The sequence below is a fragment of the Hyperolius riggenbachi genome, chromosome 2, assembly GCF_040937935.1.
Source record: "Hyperolius riggenbachi isolate aHypRig1 chromosome 2, aHypRig1.pri, whole genome shotgun sequence".
NCBI lineage: Eukaryota > Metazoa > Chordata > Amphibia > Anura > Hyperoliidae > Hyperolius > Hyperolius riggenbachi.
In genome coordinates this window covers 139940244-139968096 of record NC_090647.1, presented here as the reverse complement: position 1 = coordinate 139968096, position 27853 = coordinate 139940244, and the positions used below count along the sequence as shown (strand labels likewise).

Genomic DNA, 27853 nt, shown 5'->3' with positions numbered 1-27853 from the left:
TCATAATTTCTTAAGGTACTGCTGCCCGTAGCTGTTTTTAGTCTCAGCAGGTAAAGGCTCCCATGTGTCTTCCATAATCTTAGTTGACAACGTGTGATTGGCAATGCTAGTATTGAAACCTCCAGGTTCAATTACCGTATAGAAACTTTGATACCAAAATCCAACAGTTCTAGAAATAAAAAAATAAAATAAAATAAAAAAACAAAAACATACCCACAAAGAATAAATATCATGCATTACCACTAACAGTATTTGAAATCTGCATAATATACTGTATATGAAAGATTATAGAGAAGCATTAGAGTGTTATACAGTGCACTGAAAGAAACCTAAAACCTTTCTGTAGAAGACACTGCAAAATACATGATCTATTTTGTTAAAAGGTAATTGTAGATCAGCATGCACCCAAAAAAAATCAAGAACAGCATTTCCTTGAGTTACAATTATTAATAAAATAAAGTTCCGGTAATCTTAGTTTGACTGAAAGTGTCAATAAAATAATAAAACATTTGGGGATAGCGATGTGGGCCAACATGTGAGGCAAGAGCTATTACAAAAAAGACGGAGAAGACTCATTACACAATAATTATAGTAGACAGTATAGGCAGGGTTTCCGAGAGGAAAGACAGTCAATTTGGGTACCTGGACCGATCGCAAAATTAGATGCCGCGACAGATGTAATGTAAATTTGTGGCTATGGCATGCTGAGTGATTAAATTGGGTGCTATCATATTTCACATAGAAAAAGGAGCAAAATGGTTCACAGTACATTAATCTAGTGCCCCAATATATGGGGATTTTGTTAGAGAGAGGTATAGTGGATTAGCTGTAGTGGTGTCTGCGATATGTATGGCCGAGTATGGTTACTGCTCTTGGCTGTGGCACTTGGCTGCACAGGTTAGTGTTAGCTGGGGTGTTTGTGTTGGGCGTAAGTGGGAGGGTTGGTGTTAGGCATGGGGGGGGGGGGGTGTTAGTGTTAGGTATAGGTAATGGAAGCCAATAGTAGAATACTAGAATATTGGTAATATAACATCACAAATATTCAAACGATTGGCCCATGTAGGACCATGTAGTCAACAGGTAAATAATAACAATAGCCATACTTTGTTGAATAATTATTATAGCCTCTCTCAGTATTGTGTAAAAAAGAAATAAGAGATAACATGCATGCAGAATGTCAGATTACCTTAGGGAATCAGAAAATGTTTCCACACCAAACTTAGAGACGCAGTAACCACCCGGCAGTAAAGCAATCCGGCCAAGGATACTGGAAACATTAACAATCCGTCCTCGGGCTCTTCTGATAAGGGGCAGCAGAGTCAGAGTCACATCAATCAATCCCAGCAAGTTCACATTTAAAATTTTCAAATAAGCCTCCTATTTCAGCCAACCATTTGGAGCAGCGGGCACTGCAATACCAGCGTTATTCACCAATCCCCAGAGTCCTAAAAATACATTATAATTTCAGTATATGATTAACAAGTTAACAACTGAGGGTTTTTTCCTCTTTAGGACCAGAGCAATTTTCACTTTTCAGCACTATTCCATTTCACTTGCCAATAAATGTATCACTGCTAATCACAACAAAAAGATTTATACCTTGTTTTCTTTTGCCACCATTTAGGCTTTCTTTGAGTGGTACATTATGCTAAGAATTATTTATTCTAAATGCATTTTAACAGGAAAAATAGGGAAAAAATTGAAAAAAAAATCTCAGTTTTCAGCCATTATAGTTTTAAAATATGTGCTACCATAATTAAAAGCCACTTGCTTATGAAATGTTCAAGCATAGTTGCCTTGTTTATAAAGCTTTGTGGGTTTTGTAAAGTCAAAACTCAGCACCAACTCTTAAGGCCCCTTGCACACTTGTGTGTTGCCGCATGGTAACGCTAAAGCAATGTAAGTCTATGGGGCATTTTATATCAGGAGTGAAACATTTTCGGCATTCAAGTTGCAGCGAGCATGCGCGGAAGCGTGTTTTTTCAATACAGTTCTGTTCAATTCTAATTCCGGCCACAGGAAGTGAGCACTAGAAACATTTTCCTGCTTGGCTTGAAGCCAGAAGGGAGATTGCCACGCATTGCGGCAGTAATCTCTGAAGGCTATTTTTTAGTGTTGCAGTGCAATGCGATCATCACACTGCAACGCTCTTCCACCGCCGGTTAGAAATGTGAAAATGGTATGAATTGCAGTAAATGGCTATTATTATTTTATTATTATTTATTGTATTTATAAAGCGCCAACATATTACGCAGCGCTGGACAATATATACAATCAAACATAGCAAAGAAATGAACAGCGCTACTTAAAAACAGATGAGTGCTTACCTGCAAAAATGTGCACACCCCACTCATGGGATTCAAATACACAATGAGCATACACATGACCTGTCTACCACTTGGAGGATGTTAGTTTCCGCTAACAATTTGCAATTTGTTAGGTACTTGTCCCTCCCACTGTCGAAGAAGTCTTTCCTCCATGGGAGGGGACCTAACACTAACTAAATTCTACCTATGCATATGCATAGCCTGGGCGCGCTACCAGTAAAATTGAGAATTGCGCAAAAAAAGTGGGATCAGCGCATCACCAGGCCGCCTCTGAATGGCCTCAGCTCAGAGATGCGCTGAGCCCCCCCAGAAACTGCAAACGCACCTTGAACCCAAACAGAGGCTCTGCATATACACCAAAGGAAAACTATTAAGTGGGAGCAGCTGACCAGAAATAAATCAATCAAACATAGCAAAGAAATGAACAGCGCTACTTAAAAACAGATAAGTGCTTACCTGCAAAAAAGTGCACACCCCACTCATGGGATTCAAATACACAATGAGCATACACATACAATATATACAATGATACAATATATACAATGATACAAGGATGACATACATAGGGTTATACACATAGAACAAAGTTATGCATACAAATTGTACAAAATACATGATCATGCAATATGGGCTGGTTAGGTAGGCCCAGTAATACAAGTACAGGCTGTCATAGGACAGGAGCACATGATCCTGTAGATTACACTAGGGAGTGGAGGACCCTGCCAGAGGCTTACAATCTAAAGGGAGGGGTGGAAACACTAGGGGGGGGGGGGCTGTTAAATATTCCTTAGAGAGTTACTGTGTGGTAGGAGGTGGGTAGGCCATCATAAAGAGGTGGGTTTTGAGGGCTTGCTTGAATGTGTTGAAAGAGGGAGCAAGTCTGATGGGTGGTGGAAGGGCATTCCAGAGGGGCAGCTCTTGAGAAATCCTGCAGGCGGGCATGGGAGTGTGAAATGCGCGGGGTGGTGAGGCGAAGGTCGTTGGAGGAACGGAGGGGGCGACCTGGTGTATACTTGTGAACAAGCTCCGAGATGTAGGTAGGGCATGTTTTGTGCACAGATTTATACGCCAGGCATAGAATCTTGAAACTTATCCTGAGACGGATAGGGAGCCAGTGCAGGGATTCACAAAGGGGAGATGTGGATGCAGAGCGGTGCGAAGAATGGATGAGTCTTGCTGCCGCGTTCATCACTGATTGAAGGGGGGCAGTGCGTTTCAGGGGGAGGCCAGAAAGGAGGGAGTTACAGTAATCAAGGCGGGAGATGACGAGGGCATGGATGAACAGTTTGGTCGTGTCCGGGGTTAAGAATGGGCGGATCTTGGAGATATTACGGAGGTGGAAATTGCAGGCTCTGGTGATGTTTTGGATGTGTGGGATGAAGGAGAGGTCAGAGTCCAAGGTGACACCCAGGCAGCGGGCCTGGGAGGTAGGGAGAGTGGTTGTGTTGTCGATTGTGAGGTGGAAATCTGGGATGGGTGCAGCAGCATGGGGTGGAAAGATCAGGAGCTCAGTTTTGTCTAGGTTAAGCTAGAATGTGATATATTTTCTGTTACAGAAGGGAAAGAGGGGGTAATTTGTATGCATGGTTAAAGAACAAGCGACACCCATGCTAACCTAGAAATAAAAAACACATACAGTATATAAGTAGATAAATACTACTTCTACTTACATAACAGATGTATTGTGCTATCCACGTAATGAATCCTGTGAATTTTACAAAGGAAAAGTAGAAAATCCTATTCTAGGCAGTGGCCATATTGCCAAGCTAATGCTGACATCATATCCTCCCTGTCTTGTTTTCCCCCCTCCCTTCTCTTGCTCATTGTGTATTCATTAGCTGCCCTCCTCCCAAAGTCTTCAGACACTCCCACTGAGGTTTATACTAGCAACCTCACTGTCTTTTTTATTTACACATCCAATCACTGAGTCACCTCAGCCTTGCTTGTAAACACAAGTAATCAGAGGGAGTTTCTGATAAGAAGCAAGGCAGGGAAATAAATGGAAGAGGAGGAATATATTATAGATAAAAAGAACTCCCAGCATTTACCTCTTTGGCACCATTGGCACTAGGGCCAGTGCTCCTAAAGTATGTGATAACTCCAAACCATAACAGCAGAAAAAGTTTTGCAGGTTTTGAATGCAGGATTAGCATCTTTATCACTTAATATACTCAGACCAGTTGCTGTTGAAATTTGATTTTTATGGTGACAATACCGCTTTAAACCAAGCCATAAATTGGTATTCCGAGTTCTCAGTCTGGATTGTCTGGAGCTCTACTTGCTGGCTGCACTGATGAAAATATTAGTGGATAGAATCAATGATAGGCTTTCTTGAATAAAAGGATCTTGGCTATGCCAGAATGGAAGAAGAGCTTGTTTATGTTCTTGGCAAAAAGGTAGACAATAGCCATGATAGTCCACCATGCATAACTTTGAAGAGCCTAGAAAGAGGCGATCTGGCGCTATGGTTAATAAGAGGCTAACAGCTATTGAAAATCACATAGGCAATACACGTGATTCTAACAAGTGTGCTCCCAGCTTAAAGAAAATCTGTAATGAAAAAAACCTTCCCTGTGGGGTACTCACCTCGGGTGGGGGAAGCCTTCGGATCCTATTGAGGCTACCTCCATCCTCCTCGGTCCCATGGTGTCGGCAACAATCCTCCCGGAGAGGCGGCAATGTAAATATTTACCTCTTGGCTCCAGCTCAGGAGCAAGTCGCCTGCGCAGTAGAGCGGATCCGACGGAGATCGGTTATTTCCGCCTATCTCTGTCAGAAGAGCTGCAACAGCACCCCTGTTGGAGCCTGGAAAGGTAAATATTGCACAGCGCGACAAATTGTCGCCTGTGCGTTCCAGGGGCTGTGGCGAGACTGCCGTGGGACACAGGAGGACGGAGGAAGCCTCGATAGGGTCCAGAGGCTTCCCCCTACTGAGGTGAGTACCCCCCAGGAGAACTTTTTTCAGTACAGGTTTTCTTTAAGACAAGATGAATGTCTTCAACAGTCTTAGACACCCACTCTGCAGCAGAATTCACACTTTGGCTATCAGAAACATCTAGAATCACTGTCTGCAGTCTACTTGTGGCCTCCTTTTTCAGGTTCTCAGCCCCGATCTGTGTCAGACAAGGCGCCAGAACCTTTATTCCACGTCTGTCCAGCTGCTTGGCCAGCAGTTTTCCAAATCCAGAGTCACATCCAGTGATGAAGACATATTTATCTGTCAGATTCTCCAGTATCTGGCTCTGTCTGTACCATCTGTACAGGAGAATTACACCCAAAACAGCTAGCAGGAGAAGGAACACTCTGGAACATTTTTTTAAGTAAAATTAAATCCTGGGTATTGTTTTACAGATGAGTAAATGAGTATTTTTTTTGTACTGAAAATACATTTTGTTAAACTTTTGTATCAGATTACAAGAAAAGCATTCTTTTACCAATGCAGTTGTCAATAAGCAGTCACTGAAATCAATACAAGAATGCATAAACATCGTTCATAACTGTAATGATCTGTTCTGAAGTGCGCACGCATTCAATATCTGTGTCATGTTCTGGTTATAATTATATGATTTGGTTACCACTTTCATGTAGCATGAGGGCCAACATATTTTGAATACTATAACAAGATTATGTAGATAAGCTCACGAAAAAAAATCTTAAAACGAAGAATTGTATTTAACATCTTACTTCTAGAAACGACTTTTTTTTTTTCAAATTCCATGGTTTCATTGTATATTTAAACATTTACAAAGTAGATTGACTGTTTTCTTGTCTCTGCTCAGTGGCAGTCTATTAAGTGTTCCAGAGTTAAAATACATGAACTATTGTCCTTTTGAATCTCCTTTTGCTCTTAGAAGTTGTATTCTGCTAGGAAAACTTTTATGGCTGTAATTTGCTTATCAGTGATGATTGCTATATTCCCAACAAGGTACTGACAAGATAGAAGCTGTCACTTCCATGCCTAGAAATTAATTATTTCAGGCAGAATATACAACAATGAAAACAGCCTGGTTATTAATATGTTTTGCACTGTACATACACATGTTTATCTCATCATGTCATATGTCACCTCAGGTGGCCTCCTTTTTTCCCCAGATCCGAGTACCAATATTTAAAGTGGACCCAAACCAAACTTTTTTTTTTAATTCAAAATATTTAGTTGCACCACTCTGACAAATACAAAGATAAATAAACACACCTTCAAGCCTATGAGCATTTCAGTGCATGCTTTTCACCCTTCTCTTTTCATTACTAGGGTTATACAGGTGACAGCAATTAGCAATTCCTCCATTGCCGGACACCACCTACTGCACCAGTTTGCCGGATTTTGTCCCGGCAATATGAAAAGGGAGGGGTTCCTCCAATAAATGTAAAATATTTTATATTTGTCATCATGCAGCTGAAAAAAGGTTGCTATTTATTATTATAATTTAGAAAATAGATTTTATTTCTGAAATATTGTATTTTTAATTTGGGTCCACTTTAACTACACCATTAGGTAAGGTGCCGGGGCCAGAGGGCTTCACAATAGAATATTATAAGTCATATGCTATCCATTTGCTGCCTCACCTTATTATAATAAAGTGAATGTAGAAATCCGCACCACCTTGAAGAGTCGTTCACATTTTATTCATATAAAAAGACAAGCATATTCAAAGAACTGATGTGCAGCAGCAGGCCACTGTTTTGGACAGTCAGTTCTGAACTGGGTGGCTTGAAAAAGGGTGGCAGCCGCGATTCCCGACCCCAAACTTCACCTTATTATAATCTTTGGGTCTGGGCAGGGGAGAACTGACACTCCATATGCTGGAGTCCCATATATCTGCTCTGTTAAAACTGGGAAAATGCCCTTCTCTTTGTCAGACCTACAGGCCTATTACGTTATTCGGGGGGTGGGAGCACCTGTCCACCATCCATGCTGAGCACAAGCAAGCTGACAGGCAGTGAATTCACCACAATCGTCTGCTTGTGGAAGAAATGACTTAGGTTGCGATGTCATAAGTGCAACATGCTCAGTGTGAAAGGGCCCTTGTGTCTGTTGTGTTGCATCTTTATGGACAATGACAATATCATCTCAACATGATGCAATCATATTCCTGAGGGGCTTCAACACTGATGGCGATGCTATGCAGCACAGTGTGTTCCACTCCAGAGGGATTTGATTGGTTCATTTTCAAACTGCATAAATTTGTATTCAAAATGTGCACAATCCTGCATCTACTTGTGACTATTTGCATCTAATTGACCATCCTTAGAACCTATAGCAGCCATCAGGTTATACTAAAATTAGGGATGGATTAAAGTTGATACCACTGACAGTATGCACAAATGGCTGACATTACACCAGGGCCGTTTCTTGGGCAGTGCAGGCAGGGCGACCGCCCTGGGTGCAGACAGGCAAGTAGAAGAAGGGGGCGCAGGCAGAAGGACATAACCGCTAGGGAGCTGGTGATGCACAGTGCCAAATGGAAGAAGAAAGAGGATTACCAGCGCAATCACCTTCCTTGACTCCCCCTTTGCTGCCTGCGTCAGACGTCAAGTCATCATCGCGTCACCACCGTGGGATGACCCCTGATCTCCTGTAGCAGTACTGCAGGCTGTCTGTGAGCGCCATGGAGAAGTCGTCTTTCCGGGCTCTCTTCGCCTGTGTGTTCTCCTGGTCCCTGCTTCCTCCTGAATGAGCGGCTGGTCACTAGTAAGTAGGCAGATCGACTTGTGTCTGTGGCTGTGCGACTGTCCCTGAAGAGTAAGGGTTCACGAGTCGAGGGGGGAAGGGGGCATAACGTTTACACACTCGCCCTGGGTGCAATTTAGCCTAGAAACTGCCCTGCATTACACAATTGCAATTTAATAAACTTTCGGCAAACTTTTTTATGATCAAATAAAACAGCAAGGAATGCATGTTCCTGACACCAAACACACAAGTTTTAAAGGACCACTATCGTGAATATCGTAAAAATGTAAAACACATGCAAACACATACAAGTAAGAAGTATATTTCTTTCTGAGTAAAATGAGCCATAAATTACTTTTTCCCATATTGATGCAACTTACAGTAGATAGCAGGAATCTGACAGAGCCAACAGTTTTTCGACTAGCCCATCTCCTCATGGGGGATTCTCAGGGTTTTCTTTATTTTAAAAAGCATTAAGTGAATGGCAGTTGCATCGTCCAACTGCCAAAGTAGTATGCAATGAACAGGGAAGCTGGCCAGCTTCTTTCTATAAAACTTTTTCTGGATGTGTCTTTATAAAGAATAAAGGCCATGCTGAGAATGAGCGGCTATGACCTAACGCCCGTTTTTTTTAACGGGCGGACCATTTTACTGGTAGTATATAAAATCTATTATGATTAATGCAATAATACAATTTAAATTTCAGAGCATACATGCAGTACATACAATTTCAACTTCATAATTTTCTCCTAACATTCTTTTGATTTACAAACATTTATAGCAGTGTGTAACTAGAGGGGAGCAGCCCCTGCAATCGCAGAGGGACACAGAGCTGTGGGGAGTCCAAACTACTAACTTTCCCTTCCTCCAATACAGGGCACTATACTTCAGATCAGGTGTTTTTGTGGCTACACTTGCTAGAGATGAGAACACCATCAGGTGAGATGGGCCCCCAGGCTGTAAAGGGAGACAAGGGGAGGCAAGGGAAGGGGTGTGAACATGGGAAGGAGGCAAGGGAAGGGGTGTGAACATGGGGGGAGGCAAGGGAAGGGGTGTGAACATGGGAGGAAGGCAAGGGAAGGGGTGCGAACATGGGAGGGAGGCAAGGGAAGGGTGTGAACATGGGAGGGAGGCAAGGGAAGGGGTGTGAACATTGGGGGAGCCCCCTAAATTGTAGTTATGCTTCTGGATTACAGAGAAACTTGCATTCAAAAATACAATGCATATTATAAATGATAATATTTACCTGGGTCCTGCAGTTTTACTGAAAACACTGGCTGCGTTTGTGAGGTTCTGAATATAGTTGCCTATGAAATAAAAACACAGAATGGACTTTGACCGCTGATAGAAGGAGGAATTAATTTGTACAGAGATAAAGTGGGAAGATCAGTATTAACACCTTATCCAGGTACGCTGCACACAGGGCAATAATGGTGTGCAGTAAAAAAAAGTAGTCAGAATTGTGAACAATTATTTTTTTTTATTGTTCTAAACATTAACCTGCCTGGCGTTCTATTAAGATCGCCAGGCAGGCTGCGGGAGGGTCTTTTTTTAATAAAAAAAAAACTATTTCATGCAGCCAACTGAAAGTTGGCTGCATGAAAGCCCACTAGAGGGCGCTCCGGAGGCGTTCTTCCGATCGCCTCCGGCGCCCAGAATAAACAAGGAAGGCCGCAATGAGCGGCCTTCCTTGTTTTGCTTACATCGTCGCCATAGCGACGAGCGGAGTGACGTCATCGACGTCAGCCGACGTCCTGACGTCAGCCGCCTCCGATCCAGCCCTTAGCGCTGGCCGGAACTTTTTGTTCCGGCTACGCTGGGCTCAGGCGGCTGGGGGGACCCTCTTTCGCCGCTGCTCGCGGCGGATCGCCGCAGAGCGGCGGCGATCAGGCAGCACACGCGGCTGGCAAAGTGCCGGCTGCGTGTGCTGCTTTTTATTTGAGCCAAATCGGCCCAGCAGGGCCTGAGCGGCAGGCTCCAGCGGTACTGGACGAGCTGAGCTCGTCCAGACCGCCCAGCAGGTTAATGGAAGCAGTACAGTTGTGCTGATCTTATCAATTGACGGTAATTGGCTTTTAAGTTTAAACCTCAATTCAAGGCAACCTTTCACATAGAACAACATTTTGTTTAGTTTAATTACGTATTTCCTAAAAAGCTTGAAATGTTTTTGCTGCAAGTCAAAAGCCACATTGACACACTAGATTAAAGTTGATAATGACCGCCTCGGCTGAGGATCAATTGTTCATCTTCTAATGTGTGTACAGTGCCCTGACCCTCCCCGATGCATTGCTGAGAGAACCGGCATTGCGGATCACTTCGGCCGATTGCTGCCTTACACCATTGTTTGCCCTCCTTACCACTTCCACTATTAATCCTGTTCTGACTGGTCGCTGGCCTAGAGACACGTTCTAAAGCCACAAGTTAAGTCAACTCAATCGAGCAATAGGTAATATACAGTATACACCAAAATCACTGTACATATAGGCTAGAAAAAAAACATTCAATGTAACGATCGGTGTAACACAGAGAGGATCTGATTACCGGTAATCTGCAGTATCACCGAGAATGCAGATATATACCCGATTATTGATGATCTGCAGTATCACCGATAATCAGATATATCTCTAACCTCTGGACACCTGAGTAATGAGAGTGTTTGATGCAACAGTAATACTTTGAGGACTGCACCTGGAGCAGGTACAGAAGCAGTAAAAAGTACTGCACAAATACAAGTTCCTTCCGTTAGCCTGGACTCTCCCAAGAGAGGAGTCAGGCTGAGAATGGGAAGGACAGAACGTGAGTGACACCAATGAGGGAGTGTCACTGACAGATCTGTGAACTTTCTCTAACAGGGAGATAGTTCTCGAGGTCGGGCAGGCCAGGTCGTAAACATACAGACAGATAAAGTACAGAGACAGGAGGCAGATGCGGAGTCTAAGGCAAGCAGAGTTTGGCAACAGAGTATCAGAATGACAAAGGTACAAAATCAGAGATCAGAAGAATGGTCAGGGAAGCAGAAGGTCATAACAAATAATCCACAATGCCTAAGCTAAGGTGTGAGTTCCTTAGTCGTCAACATCTAGGAAACTGATCTAGAATATAATACAGATAATAACAGATTTCCTAGACTAAGGTGTGAGATCCTTGGCCATCAACACCTTCGAAACTGGTCTAATAAACATAATAAAAAATCTCTCAAGGTAAGGGCAGCGTCAAATGGGGTAACACCTGAACTATACACAACCATGAAATTGTATACCAATCACAAAGTCCTCTTCATGCACGTGCCAACGATACTAAATAGAAGATTAAAAATAAATGAGAATTGGCTCTTGGGTGCATGAAAAAGACAGACAATACTTTATTAACAACAATCACATAATATGCAAAATTGTACAAAAACACTGAACCATGAACCCTAAAATCCCCCACTAGAACCCATAAAAAATCTTCTCTCCAAGTTTTTCCAACACCAAAGGGGCTGCAGTCCCCAGCATGACAAACTCAAGGATACCTGTGCTCTACAGGAAAGACAAGATGATTGTAGTTATTGCTGTTGGATGTATGTGGCTATGGTGACAGTAGCACGCAGATGATAAAGTTCATGGCAACCAGTGATGACTAATGAATGGCATGTAGTAGCCAATGATGTTACTATGCTGGTGATCAAATGGTAAAGTTCATATCAACCATGCAGAAAGACACTGTGGCCCATATGCAATTAATTGTTTCACCTGAGTTATCTCCTAGGAGATAATTTTCATCTTCTCTGAAAACTAAATTTTCAGCATTTTACAATTGAAAAAGTACCCAACAATTGGTGAAAAGGTACTATCAAATTTATTTTGAGTATTTTATTGCTTGCTGGAGCCTTAAAAGGCGTTTTATGACAAGTTGTAAAATTTTCACCTAGGAGAAAACTCAAGAGAAAACATGAATTGCATATGGGCCAGTATATCATATGAATGCAGGTGAATCAAGCTGATGGCTCATTTGAAGCAGAAAAACGGCAGCAGGCAGTGGCAACCTCCATAAACCTCCATGAACAAATGATGAAGCAAGCTGTTAGCGGGCTGTTAGCAGAGCAAAGCAGCTGATGGTATACATAGCACATGCACGAGAAGTCCCCCAATCGCAGGGCATATACTTTTTCAGATGAATGACAAGCAAAAGGAAATGTCAAGATGGCAAATGACACAACCAGACAGTCCCCCATTCGCAGGGTATAGGTGCACTTTCAATGTGCTGGACGGAAATGCCACATAGTTACCAGTCCTTTTGTTGAAAGGTCCAAATGGCAATATAGTTGTAGACTTTAGGGTGCCACAGGTGCCAGGTGTAACCGGCCATGCATGATCCAAGGAGCACAGGAATCCCGATGGTGTGGAAGGAGGAGAGCTGTCAGGAGAAGCCTGACATGTTTCGCCGCAACTAGCGGCTTTTTCAAAGGCAGACAGCGGTAGCGTGTGTATGGACGCTGTAATGGCGTCCATAAATATTGAGTGCGGCTGCGCAGACCCGCCCACCCACCCCCCAGCCCCGTCACCGCCTCACGCCCACCAAACAAGGTGTGGGCGTGTAGGCGGCAAACATCCGGAGCGCAAATGCGCTCCAACGACAGCCGTGCCGGATGTGCCCTAAGACACAAGGCAGGGGGCGTCAAAGGAGTGGCCGCCCATAGAGGAGGACGGGGAGGAGGGAGCAGGAAAACGAGAACAGCGCAGCCGCAACCAGCATACCTACAAAATACACAAAATAAATGTCAAATATGGAGACAATTTGAAAGCAAAAAACCCATAACCACCCCTTTTATTCCCGTGCCCGTGTCTGGCCACATGCAGGGATGGTTATTAAATAGAAATAATATTAATGCTCAAAAATAGTAAACACTTAAACTCATAAGCATGGACATACGCGTCAACAGAAAACGGCATCCCAAAGAAATATATTGGGCACACCATGTCCGCGAACGCGGACATCCATACATCCAACTACATCAAAATGCACATATATATAGGAGGTGGAGAGAGACCGGCCCATAGAAAGAAATGTATAACCACTGTGGGGGTATAACCAAAAAAGGCCCACCATCAGTATATAAATTGGCCAGCATCAAGAAGGCTACAGCCAAAGGGGGATAAAAACCGAGAAAGTGGAACAGAACGGGATTGGAGGACCAGGGGTGTGGAAGACCCCCGTAGTTGGTACCTTAAAATGCACGTGGGAAAAGGTGAGAAAAAGGGGGGGGGCGGGGGGGGGGAGGGAGGGAGAAGGGAAATGGGTGGAGGAGACAAAGGAGGGGGAGGAAAAGGGCAGGGGGGGCGGGGAAGAGGAAGGGAAGGAGGGGGAGGAAGAAAGGGAGGGGGGGGGGGTAGCGGACAAAGGTGGGAGGCCGGCTCAAAAAACTATCAATACAGGGTTTAGAGATATTGTGAGTCATCAATAGCAGCTATTTAGGCAAGAACACTTGATAGTTAATGCTATCATTCAAGCCTTTTGGTGCTGTGGCGTTGAGATTAAAAATCCAACGGGATTCCAGCTGCAGGAGAGCTCTGTCACTATCCCCACCTCGAGGATGTGCGTGTATCCTATCCAAACCTATAAATTTAATAAAACTAGGATCTCCTCTATGTTCCAATTGTACATGTCTGGAGATTGGGGATTTAAAATTACAGTTTGCAATGTCACCCACATGGTTTTTGATCCAACTACGGGGGTCTTCCACACCCCTGGTCCTCCAATCCCGTTCTGTTCCACTTTCTCGGTTTTTATCCCCCTTTGGCTGTAGCCTTCTTGATGCTGGCCAGTTTATATACTGATGGTGGGCCTTTTTTGGTTATACCCCCACAGTGGTTATACATTTCTTTCTATGGGCCGGTCTCTCTCCACCTCCTATATATATGTGCATTTTGATGTAGTTGGATGTATGGATGTCCGCGTTCCCGGACATGGTGTGCCCAATATATTTCTTTGGGATGCCGTTTTCTGTTGACGCGTATGTCCATGCTTATGAGTTTAAGTGTTTACTATTTTTGAGCATTAATATTATTTCTATTTAATAACCATCCCTGCATGTGGCCAGATACGGGCACGGGAATAAAAGGGGTGGTTATGGGTTTTTTGCTTTCAAATTGTCTCCATATTTGACATTTATTTTGTGTATTTTGTATGTATGCCCCTATGCTGGTTGCGGCTGCGCTGTTCGTGTTTGCCTGCTCCCTCCTCCCCGTCATCCTCTATGGGCGGCCACTCCTCTGACGCCCCCTGCCTTGTGTCTTAGGGCACATCCGGCACGGCTGTCGTTGGAGCGCATCTGCGCTCTGGATGTTTGCCGCCCACACCTTGTTTGGTGGGCGTGAGGCGGTGACGGGGCTGGGGGGTGGGCGGGCGGGGCTGCGCAGCCGCACTCAGTATTTATGGACGCCATTACGGCGTCCATACACACGCTACCGCTGTCTGCCTTTGAAAAAGCCGCTAGTTGCGGCGAAACATGTCAGGCTTCTCCTGACAGCGCTCCTGCTTCCACACCATTGGGATTCCTGTGCTCCTTGGATCATGCATGGCCGGCTACACCTGGCACCTGTGGCACCCTAAAGTCTACAACTATATTGCCATTTGGACCTTTCAACAAAAGGACTGGTAACTATGTGGCATTTCCGTCCAGCACATTGAAAGTGCACCTATACCCTGCGATTGGGGGACTGTCTGGTTGTGTCATTTGTCATCTTGACATTTCCTTTTGCTTGTCATTGATCTGAAAAAGTATATGCCCTGCGATTGGGGGACTTCTCATGCATGTGCTATGTATACCATCAGCTGCTTTGCTCTGCTAACAGCTTGCTTCATCATTTGTTCATGGAGGTTTATGGAGGTTGCCATTGCCTGCTGCCGTTTTTCTGCTTCAAATGAGCCATCGGCTTGATTCACCTGCATTCATATGATATACAGTGCCTTTCTGCATGGTTGATATGAACTTTACCATTTGATCACCAGCATAGTAACATCATTGGCTACTACATGCCATTCATTAGTCATCACTGGTTGCCATGAACTTTATCATCTGCGTGCTACTGTCACCATAGCCACATACATCCAACAGCAATAACTACAATCATCTTGTCTTTCCTGTAGAGCACAGGTATCCTTGAGTTTGTCATGCTGGGGACTGCAGCCCCTTTGGTGTTGGAAAAACTTGGAGGGAAGATTTTTTATGGGTTCTAGTGGGGGATTTTAGGGTTCATGGTTCAGTGTTTTTGTACAATGTTGCATATTATGTGATTGTTGTTAATAAAGTATTGTCTGTCTTTTTCATGCACCCAAGAGCCAATTCTCATTTATTTTTAATCTTCTATTTAGTATCGTTGGCACGTGCATGAAGAGGACTTTGTGATTGGTATACAATTTCATGGTTGTGTATAGTTCAGGTGTTACCCCATTTGACGCTGCCCTTACCTTGAGAGACTTTTTATTATGTTTATTGGACCAGTTTCGAAGGTGTTGATGGCCAAGGATCTTACACCTTAGTCTAGGAAATCTGTTATTATCTGTATTATATTAGACCAGTTTCCAAGGTGTTGACGGCCAAGGATCTCACACCTTAGTCTAGGAAATCTGTTATTATCTGTATTATATTCTAGATCAGTTTCCTAGATGTTGACGACTAAGGAACTCACACCTTAGCTTAGGCATTGTGGATTATTTGTTATGACCTTCTGCTTCCCTGACCATTCTTCTGATCTCTGATTTTGTACCTTTGGCATTCTGATACTCTGTTGCCAAACTCTGCTTGCCTTAGACTCCGCATCTGCCTCCTGTCTCTGTACTTTATCTGTCTGTATGTTTACGACCTGGCCTGCCCGACCTCGAGAACTATCTCCCTGTTAGAGATAGTTCACAGATCTGTCAGTGACACTCCCTCATTGGTGTCACTCACATTCTGTCCTTCCCACTCTCAGCCTGACTCCTCTCTTGGGAGAGTCCAGGCTAACGGAAGGAACTTGTATTTGTGCAGTACTCTTTACTGCTTCTGTACCTGCTCCAGGTGCAGTCCTCAAAGTATTACTGTTGCATCAAACACTCTCATTACTCAGGTGTCCAGAGGTTAGAGATATATCTGATTATCAGTGATACTGCAGATCATCAATAATCGGGTATATATCTGCATTCTCGGTGATACTGCAGATTACCGGTAATCAGATCCTCTCTGTGTTACACCGATCGTTACATTGAATGTTTTTTTTCTAGCCTATATGTACAGTGATTTTGGTGTATACTGTATATTACCTATTGCTCGATTGAGTTGACTTAACTTGTGGCTTTAGAATGTGTCTCTAGGCCAGCGACCAGTCAGAACAGGATTAATAGTGGAAATGGTAAGGAGGGCAAACAATGGTGTTAGGCAGCAATCGGCCGAAGTGATCCGCAATGCCGGTTCTCTCAGCAATGCATCGGGGAGGGTCAGGGCACTGTACACACATTAGAAGATGAACAATTGATCCTCAGCCGAGGCGGTCATTATCAACTTTAATCTAGTGTGTCAATGTGGCTTTTGACTTGCAGCAAAAACATTTCAAGCTTTTTAGGAAATACGTAATTAAACTAAACAAAATGTTGTTCTATGTGAAAGGTTGCCTTGAATTGAGGTTTAAACTTAAAAGCCAATTACCGTCAATTGATAAGATCAGCACATCTCTACTGCTTCCATTAATGTTTAATGCTAATGTGAACCGGGCCAAACAGGCCCAAACTTATACAAAGGCACTGATCATGTAAGGAATATTAGGTCTGCTGATGTATAGCAGGGGTTTTTTTGTCCAAAGGTCTTAGAGCGTATAAAAATAACAGGAGGAAACCTAAAATGATGGTAATATTTATAGCCACAGGTCAAACAATTTGGCAGAGCTTTTTTTTCCCCTTTCATTTTGTTTTTTTCTTTTTCAGTTTTTCTCTTCTTGGTATTGGATATATTTTATTTACTTCTCTTAGTTCTTTCTTTTTTCTTCTCTCCTTTTGGTTGTTTTTTTGTTTTCCTGTTTTAGGTTTGTTTTTTTGCAGACCAGGATGTAAAATTGAGCCCGACCCTAAGAGCGTGGTGATGAGTCTATCCGTACTGGTCGGGCTTTATGCATTGGTGGGTTCTAATTGGTAAGTGTCTGTAAAAAGAAGAAGAAAAAAAAAATTGGCAGAGCCATGTGATTTATTTACTGCAATGTTCATACAATGAGACACTTAAGATTTAAAGGGAGCAAACCTGCATTATATATGATATTCAAAGACAATATTAGAATTACAAGGGTTGATGCACGAAGCAGCGGTTTATTGATGTGCGCAGACAGTGCACAGTAGTATTACCGCTACTACCACCAGCAGCGCACCGTGAGTTACGCTATTAATGCAACCCCCGGTACTCGAGTACTGCAAGTGTTGTTGTTATGATAACACTCATTAGTAATGTGTGTTACCATAGTGACACTTGCACTACTTGAGTAATAGCATAACTCGTGGCACACTGCTGACAATAGTAACAGTAATATTGCTGTGTTCTTTCACACCTAATCAAGAAAATGCCTTTTCAGCCACTACCAAGCAAGACATTAACCACTTAAAGACCTAGGGCTTTCTACCCCTTAAGGACCGGCCACTTTTTTTCCATTCAGACCACTGCAGCTTTCACGGTTTATTGCTCGCTCATACAACCTACCACCTAAATGAATTTTGGCTCCTTTTCTTGTCACTAATACAGCTTTCTTTTGGGGCTATTTGATTGCTCCTGCGATTTTTACTTTTTATTATATTCATCAAAAAAGACATGAATTTTGGCAAAAAAATGATTTTTTTAACTTTCTGTGCTGACATTTTTCAAATAAAGTAAAATTTCTGTATACATGCAGCGCGAAAAATGTGGACAAACATGTTTTTGATAAAAAAAAACCCATTCAGTGTATATTTATTGGTTTGGGTAAAAGTTATAGCGTTTACAAACTATGGTGCAAAAAGTGAATTTTCCCATTTTCAAGCATCTCTGACTTTTCTGACCCCCTGTCATGTTTCATGAGGGGCTAGAATTCCAGGATAGTATAAATACCCCCCAAATGACCCCATTTTGGAAAGAAGACATCCCAAAGTATTCACTGAGAGGCATAGTGAGTTCATAGAAGATATTATTTTTTGTCACAAGTAAGCGGAAAATGACACTTTGTGAGAAAAAAAAAGAAAAAAAAAAGTTTCCATTTCTTCTAACTTGCGACAAAAAAAAATGAAATCTGCCACGGACTCACCATGCCCCTCTCTGAATACTTTGAAGGGTCTACTTTCCAAAATGGGATCATTTGTGGGGTGTGTTTACTGTCCTGACATTTTGGGGGGTGCTAAATTGTAAGCACCCCTGTAAAGCCTAAAGGTGCTCATTGGACTTTGGACCCCTTAGCACAGTTAGGCTGCAAAAAAGTGCCACACATGTGGTATTGCCGTACTCAGGAGAAGTAGTATAATGTGTTTTGGGGTGTATTTTTACACATACCCATGCTGGGTGGGAGAAATATCTCTGTAAATGACAATTTGTTAATTTTTTTTACACACAATTGTCCATTTACAGAGATATTTCTCCCACTCAGCATGGGTATGTGTAAAAATACACCACAAAACACATTATACTACTTCTCCTGAGTACGGCGATACCACATGTGTGGCACTTTTTTGCACCCTAACTGCGCTAAAGGGCCCAAAGTCCAATGAGTACCTTTAGGATTTCACAGGTCATTTTGAGAAATTTCGTTTCAAGACTACTCCTCACGGTTTAGGGCCCCTAAAATGCCAGGGCAGTATAGGAACCCCACAAATGACCCCATTTTAGAAAGAAGACACCCCAAGGTATTCCGTTAGTAGTATGGCGAGTTCATAGAAGATTTTATTTTTTGTCACAAGTTAGCGGAAAATGACACTTTGTGAAAAAACACAATTAAAATCAATTTCCGCTAACTTTTGACAAAAAATAAAATCTTCTATGAACTCACCATACTCCTAACGGAATACCTTGGGGTGTCTTCTTTCTAAAATGGGGTCATTTGTGGGGTTCCTATACTGCCCTGGCATTTTAGGGGCCCTAAACCGTGAGGCGTAGTCTTGAAACGAAATTTCTCAAAATGACCTGTGAAATCCTAAAGGTACTCATTGGACTTTGGGCCCTTTAGCGCAGTTAGGGTGCAAAAAAGTGCCACGCATGTGGTATCGCCATACTCCGGAGAAGTAGTACAATGTGTTTTGAGGTGTATTTTTACACATACCCATGCTGGGTGGGAGAAATACCTCTGTAAATGGACAATTGTGTGTAAAAAAATCAAAAGATTGTCATTTACAGAGGTATTTCTCCCACCCAGCATGGGTATGTGTAAAAATACACCCCAAAACACATTGTACTACTTCTCCCGAGTACGGCGATACCACATGTGTGGCACTTTTTTGCACCCTAACTGCACTAAGGGGCATAAAGTCCAATGAGTACCTTTAGGATTTCACAGGTCATTTTTGTTTCAAGACTACTCCTCACGGTTTAGGGCCCCTAAAATGCCAGGGCAGTATAGGAACCCCACTAATGACCCCATTTTAGAAAGAAGACACCCCAAGGTATTCCGTTAGGAGTATGGTGAGTTCAGAGAAGTTTTTATTTTTTTGTCACAAGTTAGCGGAAATTGATTTTAATAGTTTTTTTTCACAAAGTGTCATTTTCCGCTAACTTGTGACAAAAAATAAAATCTTCTATGAACTCACCATACTCCGTACGGAATACCTTTGGGTGTCTTCTTTCTAGAATGGGGTCATTTGTGGGGTTCCTATACTGCCCTGGCATTTTAGGGGCCCTAAACCGTGAGGAGTAGTCTTGAAACCAAATGTCGCAAAATGACCTGTGAAATCCTAAAGGTACTCATTGGACTTTGGGCCCCTTAGCGTACTTAGGGTGTAAAAAAGTGCCACACATGTGGTACCGCTGTACTCAGGAGAAGTAGTATAATGCGTTTTGGGGTGTATTTTTACACATACCCATGCTAAGTGGGAGAAATATCTCTGTAAATGACAATTGTTTGATTTTTTTACACACAATTGTCCATTTACATAGAAATTTCTCCCACCCAGCATGGGTATGTGTAAAAATACACCCCAAAACACATTATACTACTTTTCCTGAGTACGGCGGTACCACGTGTGACACTTTTTTGCAGCCTAGGTGCGCTAAGGGGCCCAACGTCCTATTCACAGGTCATTTTGAAGCATTTGTTTTCTAGACTACTCCTCGCGGTTTAGGGCCCCTAAAATGCCAGGGCAGTATAGGAACCCCACAAGTGACCCCATTTTAGAAAGAAGACACCCCAAGGTATTCCGTTAGGTGTATGGCGAGTTCATAGAAGATTTTATTTTTTGTCACAAGTTAGTGAAAAATGACACTTTGTGAAAAAAAACCAATAAAAATTAATTTCCGCTAACTTTTGACAAAAAATAAAATCTTCTATGAACTCGTCATACACCTAACAGAATACCTTGGGGTGTCTTTTTTTTCTAAAATGGGGTCACTTGTGGGGTTCCTATACCGCCCTGGCATTTTACAGGCCCAAAACCGTGAGTAGTCTGGAAACCAAATGTCTCAAAATGACTGTTCAGGGGTATAAGCATCTGCAAATTTTGATGACAGGTGGTCTATGAGGGGGCGAATTTTGTGGAACCGGTCATAAGCAGGGTGGCCTTTTAGATGACAGGTTGTATTGGGCCTGATCTGATGGATAGGAGTGCTAGGGGGGTGACAGGAGGTGATTGATGGGTGTCTCAGGGGGTGGTTAGAGGGGAAAATAGATGCAATCAATGCACTGGGGAGGTGATCGGAAGGGGGTCTGAGGGGGATCTGAGGGTTTGGCCGAGTGATCAGGAGCCCACACGGGGCAAATTGGGGCCTGATCTGATGGGTAGGTGTGCTAGGGGGTGACAGATGGGTGTCTCAAGGTGTGATTAGAGGGGGGAATAGATGCAAGCAATGCACTGGCGAGGTGATCAGGGCTGGGGTCTGAGGGCATTCTGAGGGTGTGGGCGGGTGATTGAGTGCCCTAGGGGCAGATAGGGGTCTAATCTGATAGGTAGCAGTGACAGGGGGTGATTGATGGGTAATTAGTGGGTGTTTAGGGTAGAGAATAGATGGAAACACTGCGCTTGGGTGGTGATCTGATGTCGGATCTGCGGGCGATCTATTGGTGTGGGTGGGTGATCAGTTTGCCCGCAAGGGGCAGGTTAGGGGCTGATTGATGGGTGGCAGTGACAGCGGGTGATTGTTGGGTGGCAGTGACAGGGGGTGATTGATGGGTGATAGGTGATTGGCAGGTGATTGACAGGTGATCAGTGGGTTATTACAGGGAAGGACAGATGTAATTAATGCACTGGCGAATTGATAAGGGGGGGGTCAGAGGGCAATCTGAGCGTGTGGGCGGGTGATTGGGTGCCCGCAAGGGGCAGATTAGGGTCTGATCTGATAGGTAAAAGTGACAGGTGGTGATAGGGGGTGATTGATGGGTGATTGATGGGTAATTAGTGGGTGTTTAGAGAAGATAACAGATGTAAACGATACATTTGGGAGGTAATCTGACGGCGGATTTGCGGGCGATCTAATGGTGTGGGTGGGTGATCAGATTGCCCGCAAGGGGCAGGTTAGGGGCTGATTGATGGGTGGCAGTGACAGGGGGTGACAGGGGGTGATTGATGGGTGATAGGTGATTGGCAGGTGATTGGCAGGTGATTGACAGGTGATCAGTGGGTTATTACAGGGAAGAACAGATGTAATTAATGCACTGGCGAATTGATAAGGGGGGGTCTGAGGGCAATCTGAGCGTGTAGGCGGGTGATTGGGTGCCCGCAAGGGGCAGATTAGGATCTGATCTGATAGGTAACAGTGACAGGTGGTGATAGGGGGTGATTGATGGGTAATTAGTGGGTGTTTAGAGGAGAGAATAGATGTAAACAATGGATTTGGGAGGTGATCTGATGTCGGATCTGTGGGCGATCTATTGGTGTGGGGGGGTGATCAGATTGCCCGCAAGGGGCAGGTTAGGGGCTGATTGATGGGTGGCAGTGACAGGGGGTGATTGACGGGTGATTGACGGGTGATTGACGGGTGATTGACAGGTGATTGACAGGTGATCAGGGGGATAGATGCATACAGTAAACAGGGGGGGTGGTCTGGGGGGGTGGTCTGGGGAGAATCTGAGGGGTGGGGGGTGATCAGGAGGGGGCAGGGAGCAGGGGGGGGGGGGGGGGATAAAAAAAAATAGCGTTGACAGATAGTGACAGGGAGTGATTGATGGGTGATTAGGGGGGTGATTGGGTGCAAACAGGGGTCTGGGGGGTGGGCAGGGGGGGGGTCTGATGGGTGCTGTGGGCGATCTGGGGCAGGGGGGGGGAGAAATCAGTGTGCTTGGGTGCAGACTAGGGTGGCAGCAGCCTGCCCTGGTGGTCCCTCGGACACTGGGACCACCAGGGCAGGAGGCAGCCTGCATAATACACTTTGTAAACATTACAAAGTGTATTATACACTTTGTATGCGGCGATCGCGGGGTTAACATCCCGCCGGCGCTTCCGTATAGCCGGCGGGATGTTGCGGCGAGCGAGCGGTGACAGGCGCCGGCGGAGGATCGCGTCACGGATGACGCGATCGCTCCGCCCATGCCCTTAAATGGACCGCCGCCTCTGTGGGTGAGCCGGTCCTGAAGGGCTCCACTTCCCTGCCGCCCCTGTGTAGTGGGCGGTCGGGAAGTGGTTAAAATAAGTTTGACAATATTTCACCTACTTTTTGGTACTTATTCAATTGCAGTGTGCTGAAAAGTTACTTTAAGCAGAAGATGAAAAATTATCTCCTAGGAGAAACTTTGGAGATAAAGTGAACTGGATAAGGGCCATAGTGTCTCTGTGCATGTGCACTGGCACATAGTGGAGACAATCAAGGTTTCACAGTAACAACTAACAAGCTAAATAAATGATTTGGAGTGTAGAAGTTGTAATAAATCAGGGGAGGATTCAAAACAAGAAACCAGAGTCTTAGGGGAGTTAAATATGCTGCAACCATATGGGACTTAAAGAACACCACCAGCCAAAAAAAAGGTCTGAATGGCAATACATATATTTAGTCTATGAACTGTGTACAGTTAGATGAACATATAAACTTTACATCTGCTACATCATAGTGGATAGAACAGACTTGCATCTATATCTGTAGTAGCACTTCCGTATTTCTAAAGTACACCCTAAGCATATGTCCTCCCCTCCAGCCTGTTTCCCTCCTCTGACCCTCCCTCCCCTGCCCTCTGCCTGCCTGGATCAAATTACTTCTCTTTTCACAGTGTGTAGAAGAGAGAAGGGACAGGAGAAGTGCTGTAGCCTGTCTTATCCTGTCTGTTTGCTATAATTCTTATTTCAAATGTGTGTTTGTCTGCCTAGATTAGATCACATGAACATGAGGGGTGGAGTTATTTATTATTTATTTATTGTATTTATAAAGCGCCAACATATTACGCAGCGCTGGACATTAGTTTAGGTTACAGACAATATTTAGGAGTGACATACAGCAAAATGACAATACAGGAATACAAGGAAGACCAGATCATGCAGCACAGTATGAGTACAAGGTAATGCTTAGTCAGTCACTGGATGGGAGCATGGAGATTAGGCAAGTTAGGTTCACTCAGATGCATAGCATAGGTTCACAGTAATGGAGGTGCATGATCAGGTAGGACACAAAAGGAGGACCCTGCCCACAGGATTACAATCTAGAGGGAGAGGTAAGGACATGAAAAGTAGGGGACCAGAGTTCAGCTGTGGGTTTAGAGCACTTGTGAGGGGTAGTAGGCCAGAGTGAAAAGGTGAGTTCTGAGGGCTTTCTTGAAGATGTTGAAGGAGGGGGCTGCCCTAATGGGTGGAGGTAGGGAGTTCCATAGTGTTGGAGCAGCTCTTGAGAAGTCCTGGAGGCGTGCATGGGACTGGGTGATGCGAGGGGCGGTTAGGCGAAGTTCATTGGAAGAGCGGAGTAAGCGGCTAGGTGTGTACCTCTGAGAAAGATCGGAAATGTAGGTTGGACAGGTTTTGTGGACAGATTTGTAGGTCAGACACAGTATCTTGAATCTGACTGGATAGGAAGCCAGTGGATGGATTCAAGGAGGGATGGGAGCAGTGGATAATTCTTGCTGCCGCATTAATGATGGACTGCATTGGGGCTGTTTGGGTCATAGGGAGACCAGACAGCAGGGCATTGCAGTAGTCAAGGCGGGAAATTATGAAGGCATGGATGAGGAGTTTGGTGGTGGCAGAGGTCAGGAAAGGGCGAATCTTACAGATGTTACGAAGGTGGAAGTTGCAGGACTTTGTGAGGATTTGGATGTGGGGAGTGAAGGAGAGTGCGGAGTCCAGGGTGACACCCAGACAGCGGGCTTGAGAGGTAGGGCAAATGGTAGTGTGGTTAACAGTGACATGCACATCTGGGAGGTTCATGGATGGCCGGGGTGGGCAGATCATAAATTCCGGTTTGTCTAGATTTAGTTTCAGGAATCTAGCGGACATCCAGGAGGAGATGGCTGATAGGCAGGAGGAGACCTTGTCCATGGTAGTGGTGGATATGTCAGGGGTGTGGAGGTAGACCTGGGTATCATCTGCATACAGATGATAGTTAAAACCCATGGAGGAGATAACCTTGCCAATAGAGGATGTGTATAGGGTGAACAGTAGGGGACCAAGGACCGAACCTTGGGGGACTCCCACTGAGAGGTGGTTGGGGGTGGACGAGGACTCATTGAAGGCGGTCGTGAAGGAGAGGTAGGATGAAAGCCAGGACAGGGCGAGATCGTGAATGCCCATGGACTGGAGGGACTGGAGGAGTAGGGGATGATCTACTGTGTCAAAAGCTGCTGAAAGGTCAAGGAGGAGGAGAATGGAGTATTTACCTTCAGAGGTTAAACAGGGTACTGAGGACTGGGGCCAATTCCGTGAAGTAAGGCTCTAGTAAATCAGAAGAGATGGGGTCAAGGGGGGGAAGTAGTGGTATGGGAAGTCTGCAGTAGGTCGTTGACTTCCTCGGTGGTAGTAGGAGTGAAGGATGTGAGGGGAGGATAGGGTGGAGGAGGAGCTGGTTGAGAGGGGGTGGGAAGAGAAGATTGGATATTTCCTGGCGGATGGAGACAATTTTGTTGATGAAGTGGATGACTAAATCTGTGGCAGAGAGGGAGGAAACGGTGGGGGTGGCTTTAATTAGGGAGTTGAAAGTGGCAAAAAGACGCCGGGGGTTGGAAGCTTGAGCGCCGATGAGCTTGGTAAAGTATTCCTGCTTCGCATGAGCAAGGGCAGTGTGGAACTGCAGCAGGTTGGTTATGACCTCAATCCCCCAGAATCCTTTGCACCTATGGTTTAGAAAGGAAGAAAAATGTCAGGGCCCAATTTCACACTGAAGCGGGATTATCAAGACCATATGTGGAATACGTACCCTGGGGGCGAGAAAAGCACACGTTATTATGTGTGATTTTATATATCTTGGCAACTTATTATGTTTAAAGCAAACTGTAATTTATAATTTTAGGTACTCTTTAACATGAAGATCAATATAAACTGATTGTTATATCAGTGATGAAGGAGGTTACAGAATGGTGAACTCTTCATTTAAGATGCACTCCTAAGTTGGCCACTGGTTAAAAAAATAACAGATGAATCTTTACTTATTCTGAATTAATTACTATAGCAAACTGACATATTAGGGGCTACATTTCTCTTTTAGGATACATTTTCCTAATCTAATGACAAAAATGGCAGAAATTTGTATATCAGGGTGAACAAGGCTGCATAGTGCTTAGAGTTACCGGTATACTTTAAAATGGAGCATCTTAATTGAGGAAAAAGGGGAATTTCTTTTTTATTGCCAAATTTTGAATATTATGTTTATTATTACGATGAAATGCCATAACAGTGATCACTGAGTATTCATGGTGTGTAGAGTTTTCCAATAGTATGCACTTTATTAGATTTGCCATTGTATTATCACGCTGATACGTGATGAGGTAACACAAACAGTAGTACGTAAAGCGTAGTCAGGATCAGGCCGTAGTCGTACACAAAATCAGAGGTATCGAGGTACAGAGTAGCAAGGCAATACCGTAGTCAATAAACAGGTAGTGTCATACACATAAGTCAGATGTGAATCATATTGTAAGGATCAGGCAATAACGAAGTCAGGGACAGGCCGAGTCGAACACGTGTATCAGATGGCAGTGGTACAGAAGGACAAGACAAGAGCGAGGTCAAGAGGCAGGCAAGAGGTCGGTACACAGATAAATATACAATAAGAGGTTACTGCAAACTATTACGATAATATATGATACTAGTGGACCTAAGCCCGTTTAAAAACGGGCTAGGTCTGTCACTGCGCATGCGCCCGCCGCACACGCACATTTCCGCCGCATGCGCGCCCGCCGCGCACATGCACGACGTGCCTGCCCACCCGCACATGCCTGCCCGCGCCAGGCCACCATCGCTCGCAGAGCGCATGTGGGACACACACACGGACACGGAACGCAGAGACATTAGGGTTTTATTATAGAGGATAATTACAAAAAGCAAGACTGACTAAATAGAGTACATATATATTGTGCGTCTACACAATATGATTTACGTCTACAGGGGAGCCGGGGATGCCTTTGATTATAGAGGAAGCTTTCTCCAGCTGCTTCAAACTATCAGAGCAGCTTGCAGAGACCACACCAGGTAAGTTTGTTACATTACTCCCCCCCTCGAGGGCTGGACTCCGGACACTCCCCACCTGGCTTACCAGGATGTTGACAATGGAATTCCTGAATTAATTCATCGGCATAAATTTCCCGTGCAGGAACCCAGCATCTTTCTTCAGGGCCATATCCCTTCCAATCCACCAAATACTGTAAAGAACCACAAACTTTTCTAGAGTCTAGAATTCTCTCAATTTCATATTTGGGTTCACCATCCACCTCAACAGGAGGAGGAGGAGCCGAAGGTGAAATGGTGTTGGCAGCTGGTTTCAAAAGAGAGACATGAAAATAATTAATTCCCTTGATAGACTGGGGTAGTGTCACCCTATACACCATATCATTAATTTTCTCCTGAATGGGGTAGGGACCAATAAACCTAGGACCCAACTTCACAGATGGTTGGCGTAGGGGAATATTACGGGTAGAAACCCACACAAGGTCTACCGGGGAAAATTTAAACTCAGGTGAACGTCGCGCAGCGGCATATAATTTCTGGTGAGAAACGGCATTCTGCAAATTCTGCTGAACCTGAGGCTAAATCTGTTGAATGTGAGTGCTCCACTCCTCCAATGTTGGGAGAGGGGAAGGAGAGGATGGGAAGAAATTAAATTTAGGATTTTGACCAGTTACTATCCAAAAAGGTGACAATTTGGTAGATGAGTTAGATAGGTTATTAAACGCAAACTCAGCAAATGGTAGATACTCTACCCATAATTCTTGAAAGTCTGACACAAAACAGCGGAGATACTACTCTAGTGATTGATTAGTTCTCTGGGTCTGACCATTGGTTCCAGGGTGAAACCCAGATGAAAAGGACAGCTTGATACCCAAGAGACTGCTGAAAGTACGCCAGAAACATGAAATAAATTGAACCCCCCTGTCTGACACTATATTCTCAGGAATTCCAAGTAGGCAAAATACGTGTGTAATGAATAGTTAAGCCAATTCCTGAGCTGAGGGTAGTCCACAGAGAGGTACAAAATGTGCCATCTTACTAAAACGGTCAATAATGACCCAAATTACCGTTTTACCTCCAGAGGAGGGTAGGTCCACCACAAAATCCATCG

At 44.2% G+C, this 27853-nt stretch overlaps 2 protein-coding genes and 1 pseudogene across 6 annotated transcripts in view; all 3 read right to left on the bottom strand.

Moving 5' to 3' along the window:
• On the bottom strand, nt 1-27851 carry LOC137547479 (retinol dehydrogenase 16-like; annotated as a pseudogene).
• The window catches only part of LOC137545841 (retinol dehydrogenase 7-like), a 95751-nt gene continuing 84754 nt past the window's right edge, over nt 16857-27853 (bottom strand). Inside the window, exon 7 of the mRNA XM_068267534.1 lies at nt 16857-17150. The gene's annotated coding sequence lies outside the window, so the exon portion shown is untranslated. The remainder of the gene's footprint in view (nt 17151-27853) is intronic.
• LOC137545840 (retinol dehydrogenase 7-like) overlaps nt 16857-27853 on the bottom strand; it is a 63890-nt gene continuing 52893 nt past the window's right edge. For all 5 annotated transcript variants that reach the window (XM_068267525.1, XM_068267528.1, XM_068267530.1 and 2 more), the window contains exon 6: nt 16857-17150. The gene's annotated coding sequence lies outside the window, so the exon portion shown is untranslated. The remainder of the gene's footprint in view (nt 17151-27853) is intronic.